Below are 17,450 nucleotides of genomic sequence, written 5' to 3'. Positions count from 1 at the left end.
ACAGGATTGGGCTGAAGTTGGTTGCCATGGGGAGAGACAGATGTGAAAGTTGACCCTGAGGAGGTGCGCTCCCCCGCCCCCTCCCTGGCATGTGGACCAGGGTCTGCCTTCTCTAGGCAGGTGTGGGTCCCTCTCCTGGGGCCCCTGCTCTTGGGGCTGGAGGGATGTGGAAAGCAGTTCTCCTGGCAGCTGACTGCTCAGGTGTTGGCCCTGAAACCCTGTCACTTGCAGAGACCTGGAGGGGAGAGTGAGAAGCCTCATTGCCTCTCAGTCCCCAGCATCTTTCTCCAACAAAGTTTCACCAGGTCTGAAGCCCAGAGGGTGTTTCCATGGGACAACGATATTTTCTCCTTTGGTCCTCCAGGAAAGGGGGTGGCACCTTTGTGACTGGCCCCTGGGAGAGAGATGCCAGCTTTCGGCAAGCGCACCCTGCAGTCATACCGTCAGCATTGGAGGACCCTCAGAGACCTGCAGGCCACCCTCAGAGCCCTTCTTCAGTTTCTGCGTTGAGAATTTAGGACTTAGGCAGCTGGAATAGAGAGAGAACATGTGATCTTATGGCAACGACAGCCTCCACCTTAGTGGGGACCAGGGCTGGAGCAAGAGGGGCTGGAGCAGGAGCCTGGTCCTGCCTGGGGGTGGAGTCGGGGGTGGTTCACTGGGGTGGTCCTGGCAAGCTGGCTGGAGCCCTAGGCAATTTGCCGTCTTCTACCTCCACACTATGGCAGCGAGTAAGTAAGACTGGGCAAGCACTCTTCAAGAGCAGAGGCCAGGATTCTCAGCCTTCCATAATACCCTCTGGTTTTCAAACCAGCCGAGGGGACTCATCTACTCAGCGCTGGATCTCAGGTCTGGGGTGCCTAATATGTGGTTTGCACCCCTCACTCTTCAGGAAGGATCCCGGAAGCCATCCTTTCCCTCAATTCTGGATCCCCTGCCGGGGGTACGGGTTCCTACCAGATTGCTTTTCCTCCCTTCCTATCTGACTCCACGGGGATCTTTCTTTACAGCCTTGGTTGTAGCAACACTATTCTGCCAGTCTCCAGGTCTATTTCAGCGAGAGTCGCTGCACCTAGAGTTGCCTTTGTTGCTGTGTTTGTGAGGGGAGCTGCCGTCAGGGTCCTCCTATGCCACCTGGCTTTTTGCTCTTTGAGTCCAAGTCCCAAGCACCCTGGGATTATTCTCCTGCCTCTTCTCCATTCTTTCCTCTTTTACCTTCCTTCATCTTTGGCTTTTTTAAAAAAATATAATTTTAGAAGTTGGAAAGAAGGAATGGTTGAGATGAAATCATCCCTTGTTTTACAGGTCGTTGAGACTGAGGGCCAGAGAAGGAGAGCAGTGGGTTCGAGATCACTCTGCCCGACTGGGGCAGAGGCCTGCCCCCCACCTGAGTCCCAGCCCCCTTTCTTTGCTCTGCTGGGCTCCATCTCTCCACCCTCCTGGGTCACCTCTGATCTTGCCTCGAATTCTCTCCAGATATTTTCATCAAAAACCAAACCCAACAAATGAGATGGCTGGCTTTGAATGGCTGAAGGGCTCCAGGTTTTTTTTTTTTTTTTTTTTCTTTTAAAATTATACACATACACACCCAACCAACCAGATTTTCTATTCTAAACCGGTTGTCAGTTTCACTCCTAAAGTAAAGCTTGTGATCTATCGCCCATGTGAACCTCGCATGGCTATTGATGTAATTACATCCACTTAAAGTCTCAAAGAGAGAATATATTACTGGAGGAAAGGGTTTCATCTGGGAAAATTCGAGTCAGCACACACATAGCTATTTTACCTCTCAAACTTTTTTAAACCAAGAAAGAGCAAATCGTTTTTAAAGGTTAACTTACCCTTAAAAATATTCTGGGTGTGCGTCTTTCAAGCACATGTCGAATGTGTGAAAGTCAGTGTTTTATCACTTCTATAATCTGGCCCTCTCGCCTTTTTCCACGGTTTTGAAGACCTTGGCAGGCGACTCAGACCCTCACCGTGTCATCGGCAATTTCTCTTTGCAGCCGGAGGATTCTTCTTTCCTAATCCTCTCGGGGAGATTGAAAACACAGTTACTGGGCCTCAGAGAGGTGAGGGCAGGCAGCCAGAAGATTTCATTTCAGATGTCTCAGCACCTTCTCTATACTGATCATCACAGCTGCCCTCTTCTGAGGGCCTACTGTGTGCTGGGCGCTGTGCTGAACACTTTAAATGATTTGACATCTCAAACCCTCATACTCTTATCCCCATCTGAGCCATCATCGCCCCCAGCCTGGATTATTCCCCCCCACGTTTCCCTGATTCCGCTCTTGCCTCCCGTGGTCCCTTCTCACCTGAGCAGCAGGAGAGCCTTTGACAGCAATGGGCAACCACCTCTCGCCTCTGCTCACACCCTCCATGGCTGCCCTCTTTCTAGGGTAAAGCCAGAGTCCCTCCTGGACGCCCAGGACCCCATGACCATCCTCCCCATCCACATGGGCCTCCTTGTGGACCCTCAGGTGTACTGGGCACATTCCTCCCCCCTCTCACCTCTGCTTGTAGTTCCTACAGCCGGGGGCACTGTTCCCAGGTCCCCTCCTGGCCCCACAGCCTTACCTCTTTCCGGTCTGTGCTCACAGACTCCTTCCCAGAAAGGCCCTTCCCGACCCTTAAGGTGAAAAGGCAGCCTGGCCTCCTGGCACTTCTCCCCCCTCCTCCTGCCTCGTCTAATCTCCTCATCACTTGCAACTGTCTCTCTCTCTCTATTTCATTTATTTACTTTGCTATCTCTATGCAATCTAATCTGATGCAGGCTCTATGGAGGAAGCGATGTTAGTTTTGCTTACCAACTGCATCTCCAGCTCCTAGAACATGGCCTGGCACGGAAATATTTATTGTAGGAATGAATTTAAAAAAGTATCATTTGGGGTGTGTAGGGGGTCAGGGTCTTTCACACAAAACAAGTAATGAAGAAAAATGTAATTTCCAGATTGTGTGGAAGACAGTGACGGGGGCTACTTCAGGCTGGGGTCCAGGAGGGCTGCCTGGAGGAGGTGGCGTTTGATCTGAGACCTGGATTTGAAAGACCAGACAACAGGCCCTGGGGGAGATGACTTACCCAAGGTTTTTCAGTGATCCTTGGGGAGCTGGTTTGGAGGCTCCAGGGAAGGTGTGTCCAGGCCCCTGGGGATCTCTCCTCAACACCCAAAGTGGACAGAATCCCAGGTCCTGCAGGGACCTGTGCTGATCTCACCTTGCTCTTTGGCCCACTGAGTTGTAGTCACCACTCCATCTGGTTTCCTGCCCCACGGAGCTGAGAGTGTCACTCAGTGGGATCAACAGGGCCCTGTGCACCCTGTATCTCCAAGGCCAACTCCAGGGCTTGGTGCACAGAGGGGCCTCTGCCGATGGGTTTATATGAATCTCAGGTGAGGGTGTGTTGGAGAATGTAGCTTCATGGGCTATCAAGCTGTGAGAGTTCTGGAGAAAACTGAGTTCATTTTACCTAAACAGAGGGGCTCAGACCAAGTGTAGGGTGTGTACCTAAGGTCACTCTGAGTGGGCGTCAGCATCCAGCCTTGAACTCTGGTCTCCTGCCCTGGTCCTTCCCATGCTGCGGGAAGCCTGGCCTCAGAAACAGGAATCCAGGCAACTCAGAGAGTTACAGTTCCTTCTTCCCTCGGGGGCATGTGAGGAAGCACTGGCTGCAAAGGCAGCAAAAATGAGGCTTTGCAGATGAAGTCCCAAAAGATCCACAAATAGAAAAGACCTGTGCCCTGGAGTCAGAGTGAACTAGAGTCTCCTGAAAGTCAGAGCTAGAGGAGTCTTAAAGTCAGGCCCAGGCAATTTATTATAGAGCGGAAAGCCAAGGTCAGAAAGGATGAGTGATTGACCTGAGGCTACCCAGATCATCAGGGGCAGAGCTGGGGTGCCGACAGGGCTTGCCACCGAGCCCAGATTGTCAAGGTGAGAGGCTTTCATGGGCTCAAACAGCCATGCATCCTTCTTCTGCCCTTCTGAGCTCCTGACATCCATCCTCCCCAATCCCCTTGCAGATGCTCTTTCAAAGCTGCTTATTTTTTGGAGGATTTTTTTTTTTTGTAATTTCTGGGTTTTTAACAAGACAATGTGAGGAGAGAGTGGAAGTGTCCTAAAACAATGTGTGCGCTGGTCCTCCTGTGTAACAAATCCAAAGGGTGCATGGCTCACCATCACAGTGAACTCTGGAACAGGCTTAGGTGAAGGTCAAAGGTTAAAGTGAAGATTAGATTCCCAAAGGAATTCTCTAATACCTCACTGTTTGCTCACCCTTGTCCTGAGCACTCTATGCGAGTGATCCCATATGACATAGGTCATTATCCCCTTTGAAGGATGAGAAAATGGAGATTTGGCGAGGTGACATCACTAGTCATTAGAAAGGCTGGTTCTCAAATCCAACTATAACATCAAATGTAACATTGTATCTATTTCTTAGGCTCAGGAGTCCAGGGATGGCTTTTGGTTGAGACAGGTTAGAATCAGCTTAAAGGTAAAGTCAAGATCAGCTTCATGGATGGGGATGGGGCTATATTTATGTTCAGTATTCTAAGGTGAGGTTAGTTCAGGACAGTGGTAAGGGCTCAGTCAATGCAAAGACCAAGTTTAAGGTTAAGATCATGGTAACCTCTCTTGTGAGGATACTTCTAAAGGGCAGGATGAATACTCCTCTGGGCTCTAGAGACATAAACAAAAATGCTCCTTCCATGAATAAAACATCCTGAAGATTGATGATTTATCTGTAAGAGCCCCGTGAATTTTGCAGTCGACTCCATAACACAGTTGTACTTATGTTAGTAAAAATGTTTCCAGCCAATATCTTTGAGTAAGACTTACATGCTGAGGCAGTGTCCCATACCTGGCATTCCATCAGCTGGACAAGCATAGATGTGGGAATGAGTGGCAGTCTAGAATTTTAGTACAGTGAGCAACTGTCTTGGTTTGCCCGGGACTGAGGGGTTTCCTGTGATGTGGGACCTGCTGAAACCAAACAAGTTTCAGGAAAAATGGGCTGAGTTAGTGATGGTAATTAGAACAAGGGTGAAACTAAAGTTAGCAAAATAGACCCTTTGAGAAAGGGTAGAACACAGAGGTTAAAAGCGAGGTTTGCTGTAAGCGAGATCCAGGTATTTTGTTCATTTTTCTTTCCAATTATTCACAAATCTCTTTGAGTGTTAGGTTCTTCATCTTTGTGGTGGAGCCAACAATGGTGTCTCTTTTCTGTGATTATTGTGAGACTTGTATGGTGAATGGTTAGTGAATGGCAGCATCATTTGCACACCTTCGGCGTTTGCAGCCCAGTGAAATTTGGTCAATTTCCTCATCACCTATAGAGAAGAGTGGTCATAGGTATTGGCTGGAGGCCAAGAGTCAATTCCATTTCTGGTCTCAGCTCTTTCGTTAACTAAGTCATTTTCCTTCTCTGAGCCTCTGTTTCCTCAACTGGAAAATGAAGAAGGTAGATAACGCAATTATCAAAGCCCTTTTGGTAGGAATATTCTCTGAATCAGGGAGCTACTTTTTTTGACTTAGAAGTCTTTTTGATGTTTCATGAGGTAACTTATAAAGAAGCTTTAAAGGAGTTTTCTGGTAGCCTAGCAGTTAAGAATGCAGCATTGTCACTGTTATAGCTCAGGTTACTGCTGTGGTTCAGGTTTGATCCCTGGCCCAGGAACTTCCACATGCCACTGGTATAGCAAAAAAAAAAAAAAAAAAAAAAAAGCTTTACAGGAAATCTCTAATTAGTTTGACATTGATGAACATGCCTATATTGACTAGCCATCCATCAAACTACTACTGTGTAAAACAGAAGGAATGAAATGCTTGCAAGGCAAAATCATGGTAGGTCAACAGTAGATACACCAGGCTATTCAGACGCTCTTTCTCATACCAGGACAAGATTAGAGCTGTAAGCTATTACCTATCTCCTGTGCCTCAAAGCAGACATCTTAGAATAATGGATTTAGGGGTGCTGGTGTTCATGGAGGGACATATTTCACTCAAGGTCACATAGTAGACCCAAGGCTTCAGATTTCTAGTCCAGTGATGTTTTTATTAAGCCACGTCACTTCTAAACAACTCTCTTAGGACTCGTTTGTAAAATGTGGTGTTGACTTGAGGTGGTCTCTCAGGTTCTTTTTCACCATGGTAGTCTCTGGCTTTGGGTAGGAGCTTAGGGCTTTGTGGCTGTTGTCCATGGTTCTGAAGGAGGCAAAAGGCCAGGACTTGCAACAGGGAATCTAAGGCCAAGAGGAAGAGGAAGAGGCACTTCGTTTACCCTAAAATCACTCTCCTTTCTGACCCACACTACAAGACCACCATATCCTCCCCCTTTGTAGCCTTAAGACCTGCAAATGGCATGTGCCTTTGGAAACAGGACAGAAGAACCAGGATACACTGGAGTTCCCAAGTAGTGGGTTCCTGGACTGTGTTTACCTGGCTATGTCTGTCCTAGGGTGGGGATAGTTTAGAGTCAGGGACCCCAAAGCCAAACTCTCTCCCCTCTGCCTCAACATCTCCTTGTGAACTCTAGATGGGGAGGGGAGTTGGCCTCCCAAGGGAGTGGAGGGAACTAGATGTGAATAGGTGCTGGATAAAGTATGAACAAGTAATATTCAGGGGTCAGGGTTTGGCTATTATCTAAGATCCTAGATGGACTCTAGGGCAGCCTGCAAGATGGAGGAATTGGGTCAGGAAAGGCAAAGAGAACCCAATGGATCAGACCCACAGTTTGGAATCAGACCAAGTCAGAGAACAGACCAGCAGTGGGGAAGATAGATTTGAAGAGGATGAGGGTACAATACCAGTTGTGCTTGATGATATCAAATCTCCCTCTTTTCAATCCCATTTTCCACAGTCACTGAGCACTCACTGCGCCAGCCAGTTTTTACCTGTGGTTTCACTTAATCATTTTAGCAACCGAAGAAAGAAAATGTCATCACCATTTTAAAAGTAGGGTGTGGAACCTCAGAGGTGAAGGGACTTTCTGGCAAGTGGGGGACTTGAAATTGGAAATCAGCTGTCTCTGCCACTAACACCCATACTCATTAACTGCACCCCTCCCCCACCTACCAGAACAATAAAAACAGGGCTGGGTTTGTCACCAGAGTAACTTCTGGTCAATGAGAAAGTGAGGGATAGGGCACAGAAGTGGTGGTGCCCCTCTATGCTGTTGGGCTTTGGCCAGGAACAGGCAAATTGGCATGATCTGGCAGCCTGTTCCTGGGAGGAAGGGTAGTACGTGCTGGCTGGCATCTTATGGCTGGCAGTAGCTGTCAGAAGCTACATGGAGAGAGATGTGGTGGAGCCACTGGTCAAGTCAGCAAAGAAAATTGGCCTTTAAGTCATCCTTGGCTTTGGGCCAGAAGTCATGAACATTGGCTCCTGCACTATATATGAGAAAACAGGCATCTTCTCCTTTTTGAGATAGTGTGATTCCTGGAATGATAGTAAGAGCCAATTGTTGAGTATCTACTGAACTCATTTAAAAACATCTTTTGAGAGGAGTTCCTATGGTGGCTCAGCAGTTACAAACTCCACTAGTATCCATGAGGATGCAGATTTGATCCCTGGCCTTGCTCAGTGGGTTAAGTCTCTGGCATTGCGGTGAGCTGTGGTGTAGGTTGTAGACATGGCTCGGATCTGGCATTGTTGTGGCTGTGACGTCCGCGGCAACTACAGCTCCGATTCAACCCCTAGCCTGGGAACTTCCATATGCCATGGGTGTGGCCAAAAAAGCAAAAAAAAAAAAAAATCTATTGAGCGTTGACTAGGTACTGGGCACCAGGGCTACAATGGTGAACCCCACAAAGGTGACAATGCCAAGAGATGGGCCAGTTGGGCTTCCAGCTCTGTCTGCTGTGGCTGCTGCCTCCATCACCATGCGAGATCTTCCCTTTCACACTCTAGCCCCTGCTGCTGCTCAGTTTCAGGCATGCTTTCCCCATCTCATCCCACACACAGTGGGGCATTTCTTTTTATTTCCTGAGAGCTTGTAGAAAGGGAAAAAACAAAGGAATGGAGGACAAATCATAGAACCAGTCAGGAATGTCTTCTCATGGAATTTCCTCTTTAGTTCCATGAGCACTAACCGGTTTAACCCAAATGAATTCAAGGCAGTCATAACTGAAGAAGAAAAACAAGCCAGTTACATTCATTTTCTTAGTCTAGGATTAATCTATTCATCAGCTTAGCTCACGGGGAGAAAAACATGCTTCTTCAATAGTTTGCAAACTGAAAATAAATGCCTCATTAAGCCAAACGTATTAACCTGAGAACAGTATTGATGTCAGACAGACTAGTGAATGTCATTATGGGGAATACGCATTAGTCCTCAAGAAGGACCCGACCAGTCACTGGAAACTCTCTGCAAACGTACTGTACAAGTGACGGGGAGTCATTACCAGGAAGAAGGAGATGGTGGGAGAGGCAGAGACAAAGGAGACAGGGGGAGCAGGGGATCCTGGAGACCTGGTCATCTCTATGAATGATTACATGGATCCTAGTCTGGTTCGTTAACTGCTGAGCCACAAAGGGAACTCCCTCCTCTGCCAGCTTTTATGGAACCTAGAAAGGCTCCTGACACATAGCACTGTCCTTCTTTCTCTGTGTGGGACCCCTGCTCCATCCACTCGGGATCTGGTCCTTGGTGAGGAGACCCCAGGGGTGACCTGTGGAGAAGCAGAGCTGCCATTCCTGATGGGCACCGTGCCCTGAGGGGCTGCCTTGACCTGGTGCCATGAGAAACACAGAGGTGACATGGTCTCTGGTCCCTGGATGTTCGCAGCCCAGTGGGGAAGATGGGAAAATGGCACCAGAGAGATGCCAGGCCCAAGAGAGGGACAAGGAGGTGAGGGAAACAAACAGATGTGAAGGGAAAAGCCCTGGAAATGGCGCAGGAGACCATTGTCAGGGAGGCAGCGTGGGGAGGTGGCTTTTATAGATCTGCTGGGCTAGGGAGCCTGCCCCGGGGAACAGGAGGGCACTCAGTGTAAAGGCAACTGGACAGCTAGAGGCCTGGCATGAGGTTGAGGTGGGAGAAAAAAATGGCCATTCAGATTTACTGACTCCAGCGTTTCCCATGTCTTGGTGCTTCCACGCTCCGTCTTCTACAAATTCATTAATGGGGGAGTGGACATTTTTTAAGACATGTATCAGGACCTGAGTCTGCTCCTTTACATGTGTGGTCTCATACCAGATAAGTAAGTAAGTAAGTAAATAAATAAATAAATAAGTAAAGCCCTGAGATGTGGTGCTTGCCATCTGCATGTGTCGGTGAGAGACAGAGGCTCTCAGCAGTGCAGTAACTGGACAAGGACCATACCACTCATGCCTGTGAGTCTGGCTCTTATGGCCATAGTTTCCCCATGCACCATGGTGCCTGTCACACCTGCAGGGCTCCCAGTTGGACAGTGTTTCTGCTTCTCCTGTTCACCTCTGGCTGCTGCCTTCTCTTCCTCCTTGGATTGGCTCCCAGTTAGGATGTGTCCCGTTGGGGGGCAGGGATGCCTTAAGGACTCATGGAGCCCTTTCCTGTCTTGCTGTGGAGCCCCCACTGTGTGTCAGCCCGGTTCTGAGAACTTTGGCGAGGCCCACTAGCTCCTCCTGTGATTCAGAGCTGATGCTGCCATTGCACAGGGCACGCCAGCTGTTCTCTTAGCGGTTTGAGGGGCCCTCTGAGAGTACCTGCTCTTTCATAAATTGTTCTCTGAGCATTGAGCTTGCAACTGAATGTCAGGTCAGGGTACTTCATGCAAACTCAATGAAAATGACATTTTCTTTCGAATATTATTATTCTGCAATGATTTCTTTAGTGCTAGTATCCCCTGTATGTGCTAGGATGGCAGAGCTCATGAACCTTGCACACAATAAATACTTATTGAATGACTGAATGAAGGAATGCCTGAAGGGCGTCATGGGTTCTAGCTGACTATATCTGTTTGTTGTTGCTCTAGACATGGGGGAAATTCCTCAAGCTTTTCAGGAGTAAATATGGTAGTTGTGGGAGAATTTGCAAGAGGCAAGGTATTAGATTCAGCATTGACACATGGATGGGGTCTCCCTGCTTTGGGATCCGAGAGGTATAGTGTGTCAGTTAGCTACTGCTGCATAACAAGTGATCCCAAAACTTAGTGGCTTAAACAACAAGCATTTATTTAGCTTAGGAGGCTGTAGGCCGGCTGGGTGGTTCTGTTGCTGTGGGCCAGACTTGGCTGGTCTTGGTTGGGTTCATTAGTATCTCAGGACAGCTGTGGTGTTGGCTGGAGGCTGGGTGGTCTAGGATGGCCTCCAGCCAACACCACAGTCTTAGGATGGCTTATCTCTCCTTCTCATATTCTCTCCTCTTCCAGTGGCTAATCCAGAGCTAGTCTCATAATGAAGACAGGTTACAAAAAGGAAAGAAAAAAATGCATAGGGTCTCTTGAAGTTGAGGCTCAAAATGGCACAATGTCACCTCTGCAGCATTGTATTGGCCTAGGAAAGGTATAAGGCCCTACTCAGACTTCTACCTCCTGATGGGAAGAATTGCAAAGTCATGTTACAAAGGGCATGGAAAGAGTGGGGAACTCTGGCCAATTCTTCAATCACTCTAACATGAGTTTCTCAAATTTCATCCTTCGGCCTCTAGCTTCTCTTGTGAGGCAGTATTTCTAATACCAGTTGGGGTGGAGAATCAAGGAGAGTTCATCCAGCTGTCACCAACCAACTCTACGTCACCTCATTCAGGAAGAATCAATAGGAGTGCTGAGAAGTGGGGTTGTAGACCCCGTGGAAAACATCTTTAGACAATGATCACATTATCTTCAAACATGGAAGAAGTAGAGGCCCTAAGTGTGGCCTGAAGGAAGAACTTTCCAACATCAAAGCTATCCAGAGAGCGAATGGGCTACTTTGAGAGGTGGTGAACTTCCTATCCTTGAGAGTATGCAAACAGAGGGACGTGTAATAGTAAAGTGAAGTGCTTCTGCTTTGGTGTCAGACAGGCCAGGTTTTGATTGGCAACTTGGGAGTTTTAGGGCAAATAACTTGAACTCTCTGAACCACAGGTTTCTCACCTGTAAAATGAGAATAATCATATGATTTACTGCATTGGCTTATTGTGAGGTTCAAAGGAGGCAATACAGGCACAGCACTAACACAGGGCCTGGTACATCCAAGTTCCCAGTGGCTGAGAGTTGATGGCAATGGTACGGTCCATGTTTCTTTGTTTTTGGGGGGGGTATTTTTGAGGGCATTTTGGCATCAGATAAGGCCCTGGGCCCTTGTCCACTCCCAGAAATCAGTCTTTGGAAACAAAATCTCTCTTAATACATGAGAATTAGGAGACTATGTCTCCCACCCCCACCTCCACCCTGATGCCTCTCTTGGCCTCTAGAAATGGTCCCTGTGGTTCAGATCCATGCCTGGCCCCCTTTCTGATGAACTGCCGTGCTGAGGGGGCATTTCTAGTCCCCTCACCCCTCAAGCACTTGGAGGATGCTTAGTCTTCAAACCTTGTGTGCACATGAGCGCACGCGCGTGTGTGGCTGTGGGAACCAGAGGCTGTTCTGAGAGGGGCCCCTCCGTCCACCACATGGGACTGATTTGCTCTCTGATGAGTCTCTTTAATCATCCTTTCTGAACGCAGATGAAGTTTAATTTTAGCTGGAGGAAAAATAATTAAGACTTGTAAAACACTGTTGTGAATGATCCTCCAGGGCTCCCACCGAGCTGCCCAGGCTGAGTTTTTATCATTTCCTGGCCTGAGTCAGAGGCCTCCTCTGTGAGCGATTGGCCACTTAGCACTGGTTAATGGATCTAACGTCCATGGGCTTGAGGTGTTTTCTTGGAATTGATCTTCCCATGAAAAGTAGGCTTCGGAGACATGAAATAATCTGGAGAGAGAGAGAGCCTTAAATAAATTACACTTTATCAAGGGGAGAAAACAAGATACTTGAAACACGCACTACAAGGGAAATGGGGGGCTGTGGAGCCTCCTGGCCGAGGGGGCGAGAAGGGGGTCATGGGCAGCTGTTCTCCAGGGGAACATGAAGGGAGTGGGGAGGGGTCCTTCTCTCCCCTCACCCCTTCCCCCATCTGCCTCCTTCCTCCTGGATCCCATCTCTGAAATGAGCCTGGACACCCTGGGAAAAGGGGGTGCAGGGGCCCCAGTTGTCCAGGAACGTGGTCAGGTGGAGACAACTCACCGGGGCAGGAGAACAGCGATCAGCCCCGCCCGTCCCTCGTGTCCACCCCTCCCTTGACCTGGGCCCAGGAGGGGCTCTGTCCCTCTGGCCGCTCAGTCTGCAGGCTTGGCCGAGGGCAGCCTGTGCCAGCTCTGCAGGGGCTGGAGATGCAAGCAGGATGAACCCTGGTCCCCACATCACTCTGTGCACCGTGAGGTCAGGCCAGCTTGTGACCCACACCCTGTCCCCTCTGTCCCCTCCCCATGCTCTGTGTTCCCTCAGCACCTGTCACCACCTGCCTCGGGACATAGCGGCATCTGTTTGTGTCCGTCTCCCCACTCAACGTCAGCTCCAAGAGGATGGGCCTTTTCCTGTCCCCTCAGAGCTGTCCCCAGGCCTGGGACAGCTCCCAGTGCATAGTGGACACTCAGCTTTGTGCATAGTGGACACATTGGATGTGCTTTAGTGGTAGAATCAGAGTTGCAAGTGTCCTCAGGGGGTCCTGTTGGTGTATGAGGGCAAGCACCCAGGGGACAGGGTTGGGGCACCCACATCCAGTGCATGGAGCACCTGGATTCAGAACCAGCAGACTCCACCTTCCTTTGACCGAGGCCAACTCAGTCTCCGCTGGTGACAACTGTCCTGTTGCCACCAGGCCACTCAGATCTGCACAACCACTGCCCACCTCAGCCTGGCCCTCCCCTCATGTGGAGAGAAGGCTCTGCTGGGGCATTTGCTCCATGGGTCATTGGCCTCCGGCTCTGCTCAGCAGGGGCTCAGCCTGCTGGGTGGATGCCCTGTTGGAGGAGTCGGGCATTTTTCACTGTTGCCAAGGCAGCGGCAGAGGTGATGGGAGCCTTGGCCTGACCATCCCCAAGCCTCTTGGAGAGGCTGCTCCTCCCTGAAAACCAGGCATGTTTCCTGGAAAAGCTGCTCTTCCCTACAGGGGCGCTTTCTTTTTACTTAATTAATTAATTAGTTAATTATTAAGTTGCCTTTTAGGGCTGCACCTGCGGCATATGGAGGGTCCCAGGTTAGGGGCCACATTAACATGGGATCCGAGCCACGTCTGTGACCTACACCACTGTTCATGGCAACGCTGGGTCCTTAATCTACTGAGCAAGGCCAGGCGTCGAACCCACGTCCTCATGGGTACTAGTTGGGTTCGGTACCACTGAGCCACAATGGAAACTCCCTGCACAGGGGAGCTCTGATGAGCTGTGCGCTTCGAACCTCATGGCTGACAATGGCTGGAGCAGTTAAGACATCTACTAAGGAGACTTGGCAAGAGCAGCTGGAGTCCCAGGGCCAGATCCAGCACCCGATGCTGGTGAGAAGGACCTTCTCCAGGGCCAGAAAACAGGAAAAGGGGAGGGCCCGCAGGGACGTGCCCCATGTCCAAGTGCACATGAACCGGCCCACCTTGAGGTTTGCCAAGCCTCGCCCCCCCCGCCAGCTCTCACCAGCCTCCACCTGAATTAGATCACCTTCCCTGGCTTCTTCAACCCCTTTTGGGGGTTGCTGGAATCAGACCGGCTGTGCAGAAGTGAAAGGGGCTGCTCTGGCTGAAACCAACGTCCCAGCTCCTGTGGCCTCAGAGCCAGAAGGGGCCTTTGTCACACAGCTCAGAGAGCAGCTGGACAGGCAGGACCCACAGAGGCTCAGCCTGAGCGCTGCTGGACCTCTGGCCAGTGAGGGGTGCAGGGAGGCAGGGGAGGGCAGGGGAGCAAGAATTCAGGGGACAGTGGTGACACAGATTTGAGTGGGCCAGGCTGGCAGTGAGGAGAGAGGAAACCTTCCCCGTGGAAGGGGTTGGCCATGGGAGGGGGACCCAGGGGGTCCTAAGGCAGCAGACAGGTCCCTGAAAGTGCCACAGTGCTGGACAAGGAAGATGGGTGGGCAGCAGCTGTGTGAGGAGGAGAGCGGACTATTTCAGGTGGATACTAGGGCCTGGGCTTCCTCTGACAGGTGTATTCCAGCCTGGGCAGCACAGCGAATTCCAGAGCTGGCCAGGGGCAGGACCTGAGCTGCTCCTATGCTTCCGTGTGCTTGTGTTGATGTGACACGTGGTTACTGACGACCTACTGTGTGCTGGGCACTGGGACACAGTGCTGAGCAAGGTGGGCTTGGCCCAGCCCTGCGGCACTCACTTGTGGCCTGAGAACACTGATAGGGAGGAGCCCGTTTTGTTTTGTTATTTTATTTTATTTTATTTTGCAGGTGATGGAGAGGAAGCTGAGGTCTAGAGAAGGAAAGGAGGTATTCCCCCCATTTTATGATGAGGGAGCGGGGAATCAGAGAGGTTAATAACTTGCCTGAGTGACATGGACAGTAAGTGGCAGAGCAGGTGCACACCTGGTGGTGTGATCCCCAAGCCTGCATGCTCATCCCCTTGTCCACCCCCTTCTCCACCCCAGTGCTGCCCAGAGGGAGCCTGCAGGGGGCCCAAGCTCTCCTGTCCTTGCTGTTGGGCTCCTCTAGGGTCAGGGTCGGGAGGCAGAGCCCAGACTGGACCCAGCCGGCTCCATGGCCAGCCATAGAGGTGGATCACAGGACTAGGGCCAGAGGACAGTCCCCCCTGGGGCAGGGCATGGGCTGAGGCTGGCAAGTTCAGGGGGACATGGAGGCCCAGGCCTGGGAGACCTAATCCTATAGCCAAGGCAGAGACCTAAAGCTAGACCGTGGGGAGAACAGAGCCAGCTCAGCAGCCAGCTACTTACCTGATGGGCCAGGTAGAGCTGGGGCCGGCCTTATCTCATCTGGATCTCAAGGGCTACAGGAGACTGCCCTGCCCCATGCATATGTCCTGCATCCAGGAGCTTCCATCAGCCACCCACTGACTCCTGTAGCTCTAGCTGTTTGCCCTCAGCCTGGACCTACCTATTTACTCTGGATGAAGCTGGCACCACCATGTGGATACCAGCACCTATGACTCAGGCATACGTGTGGTGCTTGGGGTGGGGGCAGGGGGGGCTTGTCTGTGACTGAAGATAATGGTGCTGTCATGGGGTCCATTTGCATCCAAGGGAGACATGAGATCATCAATTATCAGAAGCAAGTCTTTCGTGTTTACCTCCTGGATTAGTCTCTCCTTGAAGGTATAAGTAGGGCAGGCACATTAAGGAGGTATCAGCCCCGCACTCTTGGGCGGGAGAAGGGAAGTGTTGGGTAGACCTCAGAAGGGCCTGGCTGTCAGGGCGGGATGAGCTGAGGAATAAAAGGAGGCTTCTCAGCTGCCCAGGCTGAGACAGTGAGACACTCTCAAAAGGGCAAACTACTGGATGGGGAGGGAAGGGGCATGAATTTCTAACCTAACTGAGCTGTGCAGAAAAGCTACCCACTCGAGGGCAAGGAAGAAGAGAAATCAGCATTTATTAAGCACCAGCCTTGTTATAGATACATTTCATGAGGGGATTCATTTCACCCTCACCATCTGTCTGTGATGTTGTGTTTTTATCAGGGATATTTGTCTGCATTCCTCCTCCATTTAGCAGCAGCCCAGTTATTTGGGTGGTCCGTGTCCCACTTTCAGTCCATGAGTGAGGCAGCTGGGATTTAGAGAGGTTAGTAACTTGCCTGAGTGACACAGACAGTAAGTGGCAGAGCAGGTGCACACCTGGGGGTGTGCTCAGAAGTGGGTCACATGACCTAGCTGGACGCCATCCTTTCATGTCATTCCCCTGGCTCTTGTAATCAGCTCGAAGATGGGCAGGTGACCCATGCAGAGCCATTGTTTTACAGTGAGCCTTTCCCTGTGGCTTGTGAGAAATAGACTCTTGCTCTTCCCACTGAACTTGAACTAAGATTCTTCCTATTGGACTTAACCCTGAAAGTCCACAGTCTAGAGCTATTGCTAGCATCTCAGGTGTAGCCTGAGGGTGAAGACAACATAGGGAGGAGAAATAGAAAAAATTCTGGTCCTGATGACATCACTGGAAGCCCCACCAAGTTGTTGCTGACTCAGAGTTCCCATTGTGGCTCAGCAGGTTAAGAGCCCGACTAATATCCATGAGGATGTGGGTTTGATCCCTGGCCTTGCTTGGGTTAAGGAGCCGGTGTTGCCATGAGCTCAGATCCTGTGTTGCTGTGGCTGTGGTATAGGCCGGCAGCTACAGCTCTACTTCTACCCCCTAACACAGGAACTTCTATATGCCACAAGTGCAGCCCTAAAAAAAAAAAAAAAAAAAAAAAAAAAATGTTATTCCTACTCAATTCAGCCCACAGGTGTTACATTACACTAGACCTTGAGCTAATTCTCTTTTTGCTTGAGTCCTGAAATGAGTCCTACCTGGTCTACAGATCCATGCAAAAAATCTCAGGTACGACCAGGGTTTAGGGTGAGACGCTAGGTATGCTTCAGATCCCAGCAATAGAAACCCACCAGGTGTCCCGGGACCTGAAAGTCACCTGGCAGAGGCCCTCCCTGACTCTCCACTCCTCTCTCTGCCTGTCTCTTGCCTGGGTCTGCAGGATGACTCATCTCTATTTTCCCACTGCCATCTTCTTCATTTCCTTTGCAGACCAGCCTCTCTGGCCACTCATGACCCTAAAGAGTGGGTGGCCCATTAGGCTGATGTGATTCATTCTCCCAAGCTGGTGACTTCCTCCCCGTGTTTCAAACTGAGAGTTACAGGTGAGGGGATCTGATTTTTCCAGCCTGGATGGAATGTCCCCTTCAGGTCTATTAAACTGTGGGGGTTGGAGGAGATCCTTCCCCAAGGAAAAAGTAAGGTCTTTCTACCCAGGTGGGAGTTACGGGGGCTGTTGTACAGACAGAGAAACTGAGACTTGAATAGGCAAAGTGACCTGTTAAGATCTCCCAGCTTGGAGCCCCTGTTGTGGCTCAGTGGAAACAAATCTGACTAGGATCCATGAGGATGCAGGTTCAATCCCTGGCCTCGCTCAGTGGGTCAAGGATCTGGCATGGCCGTGAGCTGTGGTGTAGGTCGGAGATGTGGCTCGGGTGTTGCTGTGGCTGTGGTGTAGGCCAGTGGCTACAGCCCCAATTTGACCCCTAGCCTGGGAACCTCCATATGCTGTGGGCATGGCCCTAAAAAGCCAGAAATAAATAATAAATAAAATAAAATAAAATAAAATAAAATAAAATAAAATAAAATCAGATCTCCTGGCTTGTGAGGGCAGACTCAGGATTCGAACCTTGTTCTGCTGGACCCTGAACTCCACGGTTTTTCCCCAGTTGACCTCCCAGCTCCACCCTCCAGTGCTCTTCTGTGGCTGCTTGTCCCCATCAGCTCCTCCAGCAGGCTCATTCTGCCAGGGTGACTAGAG

The sequence above is a fragment of the Sus scrofa genome, chromosome 6 (assembly GCF_054392235.1).
Source record: "Sus scrofa isolate SSC_HxYL_T2T_F1_AM1 chromosome 6, Sscrofa_HxYL_maternal_Yorkshire_Landrace_v2.0, whole genome shotgun sequence".
NCBI classification, from domain to species: Eukaryota; Metazoa; Chordata; class Mammalia; order Artiodactyla; family Suidae; genus Sus; species Sus scrofa.
The sequence above is the reverse complement of the archived record's forward strand: the minus strand, read 5'-3'. Positions refer to the sequence as shown.